Source organism: Canis lupus, chromosome 35, assembly GCF_011100685.1.
Source record: "Canis lupus familiaris isolate Mischka breed German Shepherd chromosome 35, alternate assembly UU_Cfam_GSD_1.0, whole genome shotgun sequence".
NCBI lineage: Eukaryota > Metazoa > Chordata > Mammalia > Carnivora > Canidae > Canis > Canis lupus.
This window is the reverse complement of record NC_049256.1, coordinates 25,945,153-25,958,304: the sequence shown is the minus strand read 5'-3', so window position 1 is coordinate 25,958,304 and position 13,152 is coordinate 25,945,153. Positions and strand designations below refer to the sequence as shown.

General features: G+C 42.6%; 1 long non-coding RNA gene, 1 other non-coding gene and 1 pseudogene across 2 annotated transcripts; all 3 read left to right on the top strand.

Annotated features, from left to right (window-relative positions):
- Window positions 1-675: 675 nt before the first annotated feature.
- On the top strand, window positions 676-5,803 carry LOC111094058. Its single transcript, XR_005384433.1, has 4 exons — window positions 676-1,082; window positions 4,679-4,747; window positions 4,866-4,970; window positions 5,122-5,803. It is a non-coding gene; the product is annotated as an uncharacterized LOC111094058 (long non-coding RNA).
- On the top strand, window positions 3,493-3,574 carry TRNAS-GCU. The gene has a single exon. It is a non-coding gene; the product is annotated as a tRNA-Ser (tRNA).
- Window positions 5,804-7,835: 2,032 nt separating the features above from the next.
- On the top strand, window positions 7,836-8,693 carry LOC119877865 (annotated as a pseudogene).
- Window positions 8,694-13,152: the final 4,459 nt, after the last annotated feature.

Here is a 13,152-nt window from a genome sequence, read left to right as displayed (position 1 = left end):
TTCACCATTCTAGAAGCCATTCAAGACATTTGAGTTTCATGGGAAGAGGTCAAAATACTGACATCCATAGAAGTTTAGAAGAACTTAATTCCACCTAATGGATGATTTTGAGTGGCTCAAGACTTCAGTGGTGGTGGAAATGGTGAGGAAACTAGAATGAGAAGTGAGACTTGAATATGTGGCTGCATGGCTGCAATCTCATGATAAAACTTTATCAGATGAGGAGTTGCTTCTTATGGATGAGTAAAAGAAAGTAAGATGGAACCTACTCCTGGAGAAGTGCTGTGAAGATTGTCGAGATGACAACAAGGGATTCAGAATAATTTAGCTGATAAAGCAGTGGCAGGGTTTACAATGATTGACACCAATTCTGCAAGAAGTTTACTGTGAGTAAAAGGTGATCAAACAGTATCACATGCTACAGAGAAATCATTTGTGAAAGGAGGATGTGGCAAACTTGTGGTCTTATTTTAAGAAATTGCCACAGCCACCCTAACCTTGAGCAACCACCACCAGCCATCAACATCAAAGCAAGACTCTCCACCAGCAAAGAGATTATGACACAATTGTGGTCAGCAAGGAGTAATACATAGAATTGTTGAATCAATGTGTTGTACACCTGAAACGAAGTCCTCAAGAGGTTGCATCACACAAGAAGTGCTTGACCAACTTGCAGTTGCTGAGGGTCAAACACCTTTATCTCTGGGCTTGCCAGTATCTGGAAGGGGATTAGGAGCTCATCATGCAGGATGATGGGTGATATATTACACAGCTGGGGTCTGTGGTGTAGGGAGGGTGTCCAGCAGGACAGCTGACCGAATTCCAGAGCTAATGCACCTGCTCGATGAACTCCTCAGACACAGTGCTGGAGAAATCGTGTGTGTTTATAGATGACAGTTCTTCTCCCCATCTCAGTGTAGAGGCTGCATTGCCCCACTGGCCTCAAGATTAGGGCATGCTAGCTGGGAAGGGCGGTGACCCTAAGGAAGGTGGACAGCCACCTGGAGGTGCAAGACTTGGCAGCAATTCAGGAGGAAATCTCATGAAACAGCCTTCACTGAGAATAAAATCTGCTGTAATTGGTAGGTATGCAAGTGAATAAGAAAAATAACCTTGTTTGTCTAGAAAAGAAGATAGATTTCAAGTATTTATTTATTACTGATTGCCAAGTGCCTTGGAGACTACAAATAGTTTGGCTTGGATATCTATATAACGTAGAGGTCAAATGGTAAACTCTAGATAATCAGTTGAATACATTTTACTTTATTTTTAAAAAGATTTTATTTATTCATGAGAGTCCGTTTTCTCCACAAAAGCCAGACTCTGTCCTATGGCCAACCTACTAATGGGCAAGCAACAAAGGACAAAAGACAGTCAAAATTTCAACCTAAATATTCTAGTTTCAGATTAGAGAGCATAAGGAGGAGGCAGAGAGGGGCAATACGATCAACCAGATATGCTGGGGGTGCCTCTCCCTGCAAAACAAATAGTTTCTGATAAACATAGTTCCTTCCAAACACTGTTTGACATACAGGAAGTTTGAGAAATTTTCAAAAACATGCCTTTTGAAGAAAACAATCCCAAACTTCCATAGAAGAGAAAGAGTAATCAAGAAAATACCATAGGAACAAAACAAAACAAAACAAAAACCTCAATTGGTTTCACTAGAGCCTTCCACAAAACTGTTAGAGTACAAACAGCCCCAATATTATGTAATTGTTTCAGTTGATAGGAAACAAAAGAAAACTTCCAAGTTCTTTTAATGAATAGGTATAATAATACCCAAACCTGATAAAGTTAGCATATGCACAAAAAGATAATTTCAGACCAACATGTTCTGAAAACCAACGCAAAATCTTAAACAAAATGTTAGCCAATATTAACCTACCATGAACAAACAGGGTATATACTAGAAATGGAATAATGATTGAGTATTAGGAGACCTATTAATGTCACATCAAATTAATAGTTTTAAGGAGGAAAAAAGCCCCACATAATTACATGATTACCTTTGCTCAGACCCTTTCCTCAGTCTGGGACACACTTTCTCTCTCAGCCATCTCTAGAAAACTTGCTCAGACTAACCTTCATAGGGCAGTTCTGTTTTCTGAAGGTTACGCTTGAGCAATCCAGTAATTGCACTACTAGGTATCTACCCAAATGATACAAAAATATTGATCTGAAGGGATACATGCACTCTGATGTTTACGGGAGCATTATTTACAATAGCCAAATTATGGTAATAGCCCAAGTGTCCATCGACTGATGAATGGATTAAGACGATGTGGTATATATACACAAGGGAATATTACTGAGCCATGAAAAAGAATGAAATCCTGCCCATTTGCAACCATCTGGATAGAGCCAGAGAGTATAATGCTAAGCCAAAATAGGTCAGAGAAAGCCAAATACCATATGATCTCACTAATGTCAAATTTAAAAAACAAGACAAATTAACAAAGGGAGGAAAAAGAGAGGAAAACCAAGAAACAGACTCGTAACTCTAGAGAACAAATTGATGGTCACCAGAGGGAAGGTGGGTGAGGGGATGGGTGACATAGGTGATGGTGGTTTAGGAGGGCACTTGTGATGAGCACTGGGTGTTGTTTATAAACGCTGGATCATTACATTTTACATCTGAAACTATTATTACACCGTAGGTTAACCAACTGGAATTTAACTTCAAATTTTGGGGAAAACACCCTAATTTTCAGTATTATTTTCCTTTCCCATGCATTTACAATTCATTCTGATTAGTCAGAATTCACTCCTACTTATTTCGCTTATTCATCTGTGCTTTGCATTCATTCTTAGAAACTACGAAGAAGCTGAAAACTCTCCCTCACCCCCATCCTTTCCCCAAATAATTTCCTCGCTAGGAGTGAGTCTTTTGACATCCCTAGCACCACATGCCTTGTAAAATCGGACAGAAGCTGAGAACCCGTCCCCTAGAAAATCACCCAGAGGCACGGATATGGGGGGGGGGGGTGCTGAGAACTCAGGGTTCCCCCGGGCGGATGCGCGGCAAAGGGGCCCTCGCCCCACCCGGGTACAGGGTCACCTCTGCAACCCCACCCCGCAGCGTTAGGCGGTGAGAGAGGCAGCACCGCCTCACTCGGCCCCGTGCTTCGGTCGCCCAGGCTGTCTCAGCCGCCAGGAATTCGGGGTCCGGACTCGCCAGGGGCCCTGGGGTGGGCTCTGGCGGCCCGACTCTGGGGGCCCCTGCCCGCGGCGGGCTCAGAGGGCTTCCTGCGCGCACGCGGCCCTGCAGCCCGGACCCCGGCGGGGCCAGTGGCGCTGCGGGCGCGGTCGGGCCTCGGGCGAGAGCTGCCCCCGCCCCTGCCCCAGCGCGAGGGTCCCCCGCGCTCCGCGGCCGCTCTGTGCGGAGCCCGCCGGCCCCACGTCTCCTGGACGTCTCCTGACCGTCCTTCCATCCAATGAGTTCCCAAGTGTAAATTCTGGAAGAAAGTACCCCAAACGGCATGGTATAGAGACGAAGTGGCCGAGTGGTTAAGGCGATGGACTGCTAATCCATTGTGCTCTGCACGCGTGGGTTCAAGTCCCACCTTCGTCGGTCGTGTACCTTTTGGTGTGAAAGCTGTAGGAATATTTTCAAAGGTCTCCTGGCGTTTCCAGGTTGGGATAAGCTCCTTTCAAATATCCGTTCAGTTGGATGGCTGGCTTGGCTCAGTGGATGGAGCATGTGGCTCTTGATTTCGGAGTCATGGGTTCCAGACCCACTTTGGTGTAGAGATTACTCAAATAAATTAACCTTAAAAAAAGAAAATCAGTTTAGTGTCCTGAGTTTCACCTGAAGTTTAACTTCATCTTTACTGATTATACAACCTGTACCATTATGTCTGCCTTCCTTTGGGTAGTATTCCTGTGTTTGTGACATTAATTTCTTTATAGCAGATTTTGCAGATTATTCCTCAGTTTGACCCAATGTAATGTATTCCCTGGACATGTACCATACTCCTTGAAGGGCTTTTTTTTTTTTAAAACCAATTCATAATTTGGAGAATTAATTGGTCAAGGCCTGAACTCTATGAATCTTTTTAGCAATCGACCAATCTCTAAGTTGACTAGTTCCCAAATTTTTGTTTCATTTTACAGTGTTGCCACAGATACTTGAATAAGCCAAATTCTCCAGTACAATGGAAATTTGGTTTCAAAATTATTTTACTATTTTATATTTATATAACAATGGAATACAGGTTTTAGATAGATAGATGTTTAGTTCTATCCACTTAGGAACATGACTGGAATTTCCCATCCTCAATGTTCAACTAGTTTTTACAATTACATTTCCTTCTGTTTAAAGACTATTATCTTTAGGGACACCTGGGTGGCTCAGTGGTTGAGAAACTGCCTTCAATTCAAGGCGTCATCCAGGGTCCTGGGATCAAGTCCCACATGGGGATCCCTGCAGGGATCCTGCTTCTCCACTGCCTATGTCTCTTACCTCTCTCTCCATGTATCTGATAAAAAACGAATAAAATTTTTAAAAACTATTATTTTTAAGATACTTTACTAAAAATATTTTTTCTGAAATCTTCTTTAAAAAAAAAAAACATTTTAATATAACTTTAAAACACACTCATTGTAATTTGGAGGGACAGGGAAAGCTGTACTTCAGGGACTGAGATTCTGACCAAAGTGTTCTCTTCCCTGACAGGCTGACAACCTTGAAAAGCCAAGTCTTGGTTCCAGTTGAGGTTAGCCAAGAGCTCTTCAAATCCAGAAGGTAAAGGATGTCTCGGTGGAGGGTTCACCTGCCCGAAGGACCAACAAAGAGCACGGCTGCACAGCAGCTGCCAGGGGAGCACAGCTGACCAAGTCTTTTATTACTCCCTGTGCCACAGAAACCGTCCCTCAGATGCAGGGACCTTGCTCCTGTCTTTGACTAAGTGAGGCAGTTCCTGAGAGGGTCTGTGAGCCTGAGCACCTGGACTCCTGATCCTGCAAAGGTACATTTCCCCGGGGCCAGAAAGATGACGGGGACCGGTTTCAGCAAATGTGCCTCCAGACACGTTTGAGCAGGTGTCCCTGGGTTCAGGATCGGTACCACGAGAGAGCTCTGGGGCGCGCTGTAGACAAGGTACCGCTTTCTTTTCTCAGGAAATCCGCGAAGCATCAGAGTGCCTGCAGTCTCCAGGAGCAGCTGTGTTTCCCTCTGCCTCGCTGCCCCCTGCATCCTGCTCTGTCAGCAACACTAGCAGGGATGGAGTTTGTGGCTCTCACTGGGGGCATTCCTGGGTTTTGCATATGAGCCAGCTTGGTCTTCCCAGGTGTCTTGAAAATTCTCCAAGTGTTTGTGTGGAATTTGAAGGTCTTCTTCCCTCACCTGTCCTTAGCCTCCCCATCCTAACACTAATAATGGCACCGTATGTGTAAGTCAGCTTCGGCCACTACACGCCAGCTTGACGGAGGCACCTCTTAGCAGCATTAGGATGAAAATGACAGGGGCTGTTGGCCGAGTCTTACTTTTACAGCCAGGTTGTGAATAACCTGAGGCAGTCCGCTTTACCTCTACTGTCCTCTCACGTAGCAGAAAGCACTCCTCTCACTTTTTAGTTGAGAAAAGGAGCTGAGAGGGATGCACTTACTTGGCTAAGGCAGTGAGTGTTAGATCCAGAATGGGCTTGTGGGCTTGCATTCAGGACTACCTGAATGTAAAGCATGTCTCTTAAAATAGCTTACTTTAAAAGGGGCACCTGGATGGCTCAGTTGGTCAAGTGTCTGCCTTCGGCTCAGATCATGATCTCAGGGTCCTGGGATGCAGCCCCACATCTGCTTCCCTGCTCAGTGAGGAGCCTGCTTCTCCCTCTGGCCCTACTTCTCCCCATGCTTGTTCTCTCTCTCTCTCTCTCTCTCTCTTTCTCTCAAGTAAATAAATAAAAAATTTAAAAAGATAGTTTATTTTAACATTTCCAAAAAAGTATTCTGGGACAGTCCCATCCCTCCCTCCTCTGACATTGTTCCTATATTTCAGTCACAAAGAAAGACGAGTGGTTTACCAGCTGACACGGAAAGCAGTCCCCATCCTGATTCAGAGCTTTGAGATTTGGGGAAGATAGAAAGAAGGCTGGAAAAATGGTAAAACATTTTGTATAGGAAAGTACTGAATATAGGTAATTAAATTTTTACAACCCTGGTAGGATATGGAACGGGGTGAAGGCTGTGGAAAGGCTTCCAAAGTATATAGAATCTATGGAACCCCTGGGAGTTAAATCAAACATCTTGGTCTATTTTGTTTGGGGGGAATTGTCAGCAGTTTTATATCAATTTCTAGGTGAAAAATTAGATTGGAGAAGCTATTGATGAAAGAGCCAAGTTTTACCCGGGCCTGAAAGGTTGACAATCGGTTTGGACTGGTGACAATTCAGTCAGTTCTGTTGTTGCTCAGGTTGGGAAAACAGAAGTTGGTAAAAGCTAATTGCTAAACTACCTGGAAAGCTTGTTTATCCCAGGATTATTCAGAAACTGTGAAAGGCCGTTACAAACCTTTGTTTGAGTGATTTCTCTTTTCTTACCAAACATACCCCACCCCACTTTGCTGCACTTTACCATTATTAGGGATCTCTAAGTCATAAACCGCACTCTTCTCCTGACAACCCCCAATTCCTTGTTAACTGGCTTTCTTTTTTAACCACCAGCACCCCCCACCCCAACTCCCACCCCGGGAAATAGTAACACATCCTGAACACATCCAGGCTTCCCTTAGGGTCTCCTCAGATTCCTCCGTGGGACTCAGACCTCCTATAAAGACCCTTGCAGGGCAGCATTCCAAGGTTGCTCCGGACTCTTGCCCAGGCTGCATCAAGTCTGGTCTGAGCTTGTGCAGCCCACAAACTGTTTCTAGAGGTCTTTGGCCGATGAGGCTTTAAGAGTTGGAGTCCTGTCTCAAAAGGTTATGCAGTTTGATTTGATGTTGACAATTAGGAAAACCCACTGAAATCTTATAAGCGATGAACTCACAAAATCATTTTTGGCATTAAAAGAGAAGTCAGGAAATATTAAGTGTATGTGTCAGAGATATAAAGAGCAGAATCTAAGAGACAAACCAGGAGATTGATATACTAATCAAAATGCCGTATGTGGGGATCCCTGGGTGGCTCAGCGGTTGGGAGTCTGCCTTCGGCCCAGGGCGTGATCATATAGTCACAGGATCCAGTCCCACATCGGGCCCTCTGCGTGGAGCCTGCTTCTCCCTCCGCCTGTGTCTCTGTGTTTCTCATGAATAAATAAATAAAATCTTAAAAAAAATGCCGTATGTGATGGATGTAAACATAAGAAGGGGCAGTATGAACAATGAGACAGGCTAAATTCATGAACTATGAAATATGTGGGGCAAGAAGAGTATTTAAGTCTGTGTTGTGGAATGTGGGGAGGTAGAGATCTTCTGGAGTTGGCTCATGGTAATATCAAAATGAAGAAGTAGAAAAACACAGGGTGACATCGGGTGGGGTCTCTTTTAGTTCAATTTGGCACATGCCAAGATTGAAAATAGCTGGGATATACAAGCTATTGAGCACATAGATTGTCTTTGCTGGCATGGAGCCAGAAAAAAAATCTAGGTTGCAAATTTAGATTTTTGTATTCTTATTACCAATATTACATTTGAAGCCACATAGAATTGTCTACAAAGAGTGCTTCCAGGGAAAGGAAAAGAGTTATTTGTACAAAAATATGCTCTATTACATATATCCTAACTGTCCTTTATACATTAGAAAAACCCTTTGGTACGAATCATTCTTTGAAGATACATCATACAGTTGCTTTCTTCAAAAGGTGCTTGCTGGATTCAAATTTTTCTGCCCATGAAGTAAGAAATGGTTTCAAACAATATCAAGGGACCAATGTTTCTCTTACTCACTGGATCTGGCATTGTGGGGAACATCTTTGTCTCTGTGAATTACGTGTGCATTTTCTTTGGAGACACTAAAAAGAAATCTATACATGTAATTCTCATCCACCTGGCTTTTACAAATATCCTAATTCTTTTTTCCAAGCTCATGCTAAAAACAATACAAACTTTTGGGTTGATACCTTTCCCAGATGATCGAGGCCTCTCGATCTCCATCAGCAGCTTCCTCACTGTGGTCCAGGCAGCCACCATCAGCCCCAGAGCCCCCCCTGTGCACCATTTTCAAGCCAGCATCCACATGGCGTATCCTTCCCTTTTTCCTCTTCTTTTGGATACTCAGTTCCTTGGTCAACGTGAACTTACTCTATTACATCAGAAACATCAACAGCCTAAACAGATCACGAACTGGCGCAAGTGATGGCTCTTGTTTCCTACCAGCAAGCCAGACAATGAAGTGGATTTTTCTCATTCTCATGGCCCTGCGAGATTTCCTGTTTCTGAGTCTCATGGGCTGGGCCACTGTCTACATGGTACATGTTCTCCACAAGCACCACAAGCATGCCCACTACCTGCGGAGATCCAAGGTTCTCTACCAGAACCCCCCTGAGGTAAGAGCCGTTCACAGTGTTCTCCTTCTGATGCTTTGTTTTCTTTTCTTTTCTTGGACAGATTCTATTATTTTTTATATTTAAATTCTTTCCTTGAGAATAATTTCATAAAGCTAAGCGTTTTAGAAATCATAAGCCTTAGTTATTCATTTCTCAGCCCATTTGTGCTGACTCACAGAGATGGACATCTGGCTAAATGTTGGCACATTCATTAAGACTTGAGGAAAATGACTGTTTCATTGATCCCTTGGGTAGCAAGTTTGAAATAAGACATGTAATGGCTGCGTGTAAAACAAAAACAACAACAACAATGAAGAGTAGCCTCAACAAATTAAATTATGATGTTATACAGCAAAGCTGTTGACCAGTAGCCCTGAGCTGACAGAGGAAGGAGATCATAATAACTTCTGGGTGCCCTCTGGGGACTTTGCCTTCTTCTCCTGTCCATCCTGCCACCCTCGGGAAGAAGCCAATTCCAGCTTTCCTGCTTATAAGATGCCTCTATTACTACCAAGGTTCCTATAGGAAGGAGAAAAATTTGGCAAATTCTTTCAAAACGCTACTGTATTTTCTCTTTGACTTGTGTCACTTCTAGGAGGATTGCTCATATGAGAATTGCAGTATAAAAATTACTACACATTGTGGCGATTTTGAAAAATCATGAACTAGTATCCAGCAAATAGACTATTTTTTGCTGGCTATGTGAAAATATTCTAGAGGGTTCTGCCATACAAGGGGATGTTATTGAGCTTATGAAAGAATGGGTGAGTTCAAAATGTATTGCTATGGAATGATGAGCAAGATGTATCTGTAATTAATAAAAGATAGTAACTCAAGAGCAATGGTATTCAAAAATGGAATGTAATATTTCAACTCCACCCGATCCCTCTCTTTTGCAAGAGTGCAAAGGAACCTTAAAACAGTATGATCTGGTTTCAGAGAACCTAGGTATGTGAAACAAATCAGTAGAATTTCCTTTTATATCTCTCTCTATCTTCTGAGTCTTTTTTTAAAAAGATTTTATTCATTCATGATAGAGAGAGAGAGAGAGAGAGAGAGGCAGAGGGAGAAGCAGGCCCCATGCCGGGAGCCCGACGCGGGACTCCTTCGCGGGCCCCCCGGATCGCGCAGCCCTGGACCAAAAGCAGGCGCCAACCGCTGAGCCACCCAGGGACCCCCTATCTTCTGAGTCTTTAAATCTTTGAATATATCTTTATAAAGATGAAAAAAGAACAAGTTCTGACGGGAATCCCTGGGTGGCGCAGTGGTTTGGCGTCTGCTTTTGGCCCAGGGCGCGGTCTTGGAGACGCGGGATCGAATCCCACGTCGGGCTCCCGGTGCATGGAGCCTGCTTCTCTCTCTTTGTGTGTGTGACCATAAAAAATTAAAAAAAAAAAATTAGTTTGAAAATAGTGCGTGGCTTGTTTCAAAACACATTTGTTAGTGCTCTGACACTGCCACAATAATATCAGTCTCACATTGGTGTGCCATCAAAGAGCTACAAAATAATTTGTTTTCTACACTAATTTATTTATTTATTTGTTATTTATTTATTTATTTATATTTATTTATATTTATATTTATTATTTATTTATTTATTCATTCATTCATTCAGAGACACAGAGATTGAGAGAGAGGCAGAGATACAGGCAGAGGGAAAAGCAGCAGGCTCCACGCAGGGAGCCCGATATAGGACTCCATCCTAGGTCTCCAGGATCACGCCCTGGGCCGAAGGCGACGCTAAACCGCTGAGCCACCAGGGCTGCCCTCTACACTAATTTAAATAATAAATTTGGTTTATATTTTTCTTAAATTGGAAGCCAAATAGGTATTTGAGTAGAAGTCATCATTCTGGCAATAAGATATGTCCTCAAGCTGTTTTGAAAATTACCTGATGCTGTTTTACTGATTTCACATATTTTATGATGCAAATCTTAGAATTCATATAGGCATTTTCCATCCCATTTTTATGAATGCCTGTATCATACTTGTTTTGTCACCCTTGTATACATTTGAGTCTCTTACTTCCCTACTAAACTTCCCTTTGGTTTTGTTGGACCATGTCAACACAGTTTTAAATAACTTATCTGTGTTATTATGCTATATTGTAATATGTTTAGGAGCTTAACTCCTTTATATAACTGTGGGTGTTGGAAGGCCAAGATTATGCTATTTATCTTAGTTTTGTAACTTCCCTATGACATCTTTTTCTATCATGGAGAACAAGACAAAATAAGCACTCCCTGAACTGGTCATGGGTAATGGACCCCAAAGGAAGGGATGTAAGAGCTTGGAAATGAAGTTAAGAATAGCATTTTAAAATTAATTATAAAGAAGAGACTTAATGAGCATTAAAATAGAAAGTATCCAGATGGATACGGAGATGTGTGGTTGGTAACAAAAATGGTTAGGATAGTGTGTTAGTCAGGGTCCTCCAGAGAAAGAGAATCAACAGGAAATATCTATATCTATGTATCTGTATCTGTCTCTCTGAAGAGAGAGAGAGAGAGAGAGAGAGAGAGAGAAATGATTGGACTTAGCTCACTCCATTCTGGAGGCAGGGAAGTCCCACAGTCTGCTGTCTGCAAGCTAGAGAACCAGGAAAGCCAGTGGTAGTGTCCGGTAGGAGTCCAAAGGCCTGATAACCAAGGGGTTCCTTATTTACATACCCAAGTCTGAGGGCCTGAGAACCAGGAGCTGCCAGGATGGAGAGCTGGAGCGGATTCACTTGCCAGCTCAAGAAGAGAGAAGGAATTCAGCCTTCCTTTGCCTTTTTGTTCCAGGAGGGCCCCTAGCAGATTGGTGACAGGGCATCCCTACTCAGTCTATTGAGCAAAGGCTATTCTCTTCCAGAAACACCCTCAGAGACAAAGTCAGTTTTTCCAGCTATGTGGGCATCCCTTAGATCAGTTAAGTTGACACACAAAATTAGTGATTACAGAGAGCCTGGAATTTGGATTCTCAAAGTAAGTGTTCTTCTGTGCTTCCCTTGGAAAAGTTAGGATGGAGTTGAGAAATTTAAATTGAATCTAGAATCTTAAGCAGAAAGTAACTTAAAATGAGAAACACATGACTAAATTGTTACCCATATAGGAGAGCGGGAGGGAGGGAGGAAGGAGAAACTGAGAATATTGAATTTTAGAACACCCTGACATGGCTGGTAACCCCCACCAACTACCTCTTGCCTCTCATTTATAGTTCTGTTATGAGTAAAATAGAGTAGGAAGGTGAACTCTGTATCAATTTTGCCTGTGAAATCTTACAGAAGTTTTGAAGTAATGATAACTGAAAATGTCTCAGATTTGGTGAAATTCAAACTAGTAGCTTCAAAAGCTCAGAGAATTCTAAGCAGCATAGACTCAAAAATGTTTATATCCAGACCAGTCTGTAAAAATGAAAGCAAAATATCTTAAAAGCAGCCAGAGTTAAACGACAAGTTATCTACAATTCTTAAATGATAGTGGATTTCTTGGAAGAAACCATGGACCTGAGATAAAACTTTATTGATCATCTAACTTAACCTAATAAGTTCCTAGTCTGACTGGTGATGCATAGTGCGACTTTGGGTCTCCAGGAATTATTGTCAGCTCAGAGCCAATGACCGTGAGTCTCTGAGAAGACTGATTATGTCCCTTTGTCCACTACACAGTCTCCATAATAAGTGACTGCGGGTCCCTCCGGGGATGGCTGCGGGAAGATTATCACTGTTATGTTCTTGGCAATGTAGTAGAGTTTCTCCATGGGGATCTATCTTTCCCATCATTCAAGGTTCTCTGGGTCACAGAACCAGGTCGTGTCTGGGGATGTTTAAGGATCCACAATTATCCATGGTGCTTGAGTGATTCAAGTCGGGTGTATATTCACACAGGCCTGGAATGTTTCTCCTTTTCCAGACCAAGTGAGACTTTAGTAGATTCTTATATACAGCAGTTAAACAAAACCATAATCAACTAGTCAATTATGAAGATCTCTGTGATCTGATTTTATGTCCTATGAACTTGGCTTGCCTTTCTGCTTGAGACATGCAGGTTGTTGGTTTTTGTATTTGGCTGTCTTTGGGAGTGGCTCTGGATCTTGGTAGGGTAGCACCCTATCCCCCCTTTTGGGGATGACTGGATCTTGGTAAGGTAGCATCCTATTCCCCCTTTTGCAGATGATCTGGATCTTGGTAAGGTAGCACCCTATCCCCCCTTTTGGGGTTGACTCTTATACCCAAAGGGGGTTTTCAATACCATTAGAAATATGTACTATTTGTTCTAGCTGGAAAATGATAAGACATTTAAAATAATTCTGTTTTAAGTAATTCTGTAATCAAAAGTTGGCCAGATTGGAACCCGACATTGGGAGTCCGGTAGGAATTGTTTGGGAGTCCGGTAGGAATTGTTCAAAGCCTTTCCCCCTGCCCCACATTAAAATTAGAACTTTGTACACATAAAAAAAAAAAGAGGCAAATGGAGGATAATGAAGTTGGAGAGATGGATCTATCATGTCATTAAGTTACAACCTTATTCTCTGAGAAATTGAGAGCCCCTCTATCTTACAACTTGTAAAATGAGAAAACAAATGCAGCTCTAGAGGCAGGCCAAATTCTACCCATTCACTTCCACCAATCCCAAAACCTCCCCTATTTATCTCAAAAGGCTTGTAATCTCTTCAAGAACTCTTATCACCCTC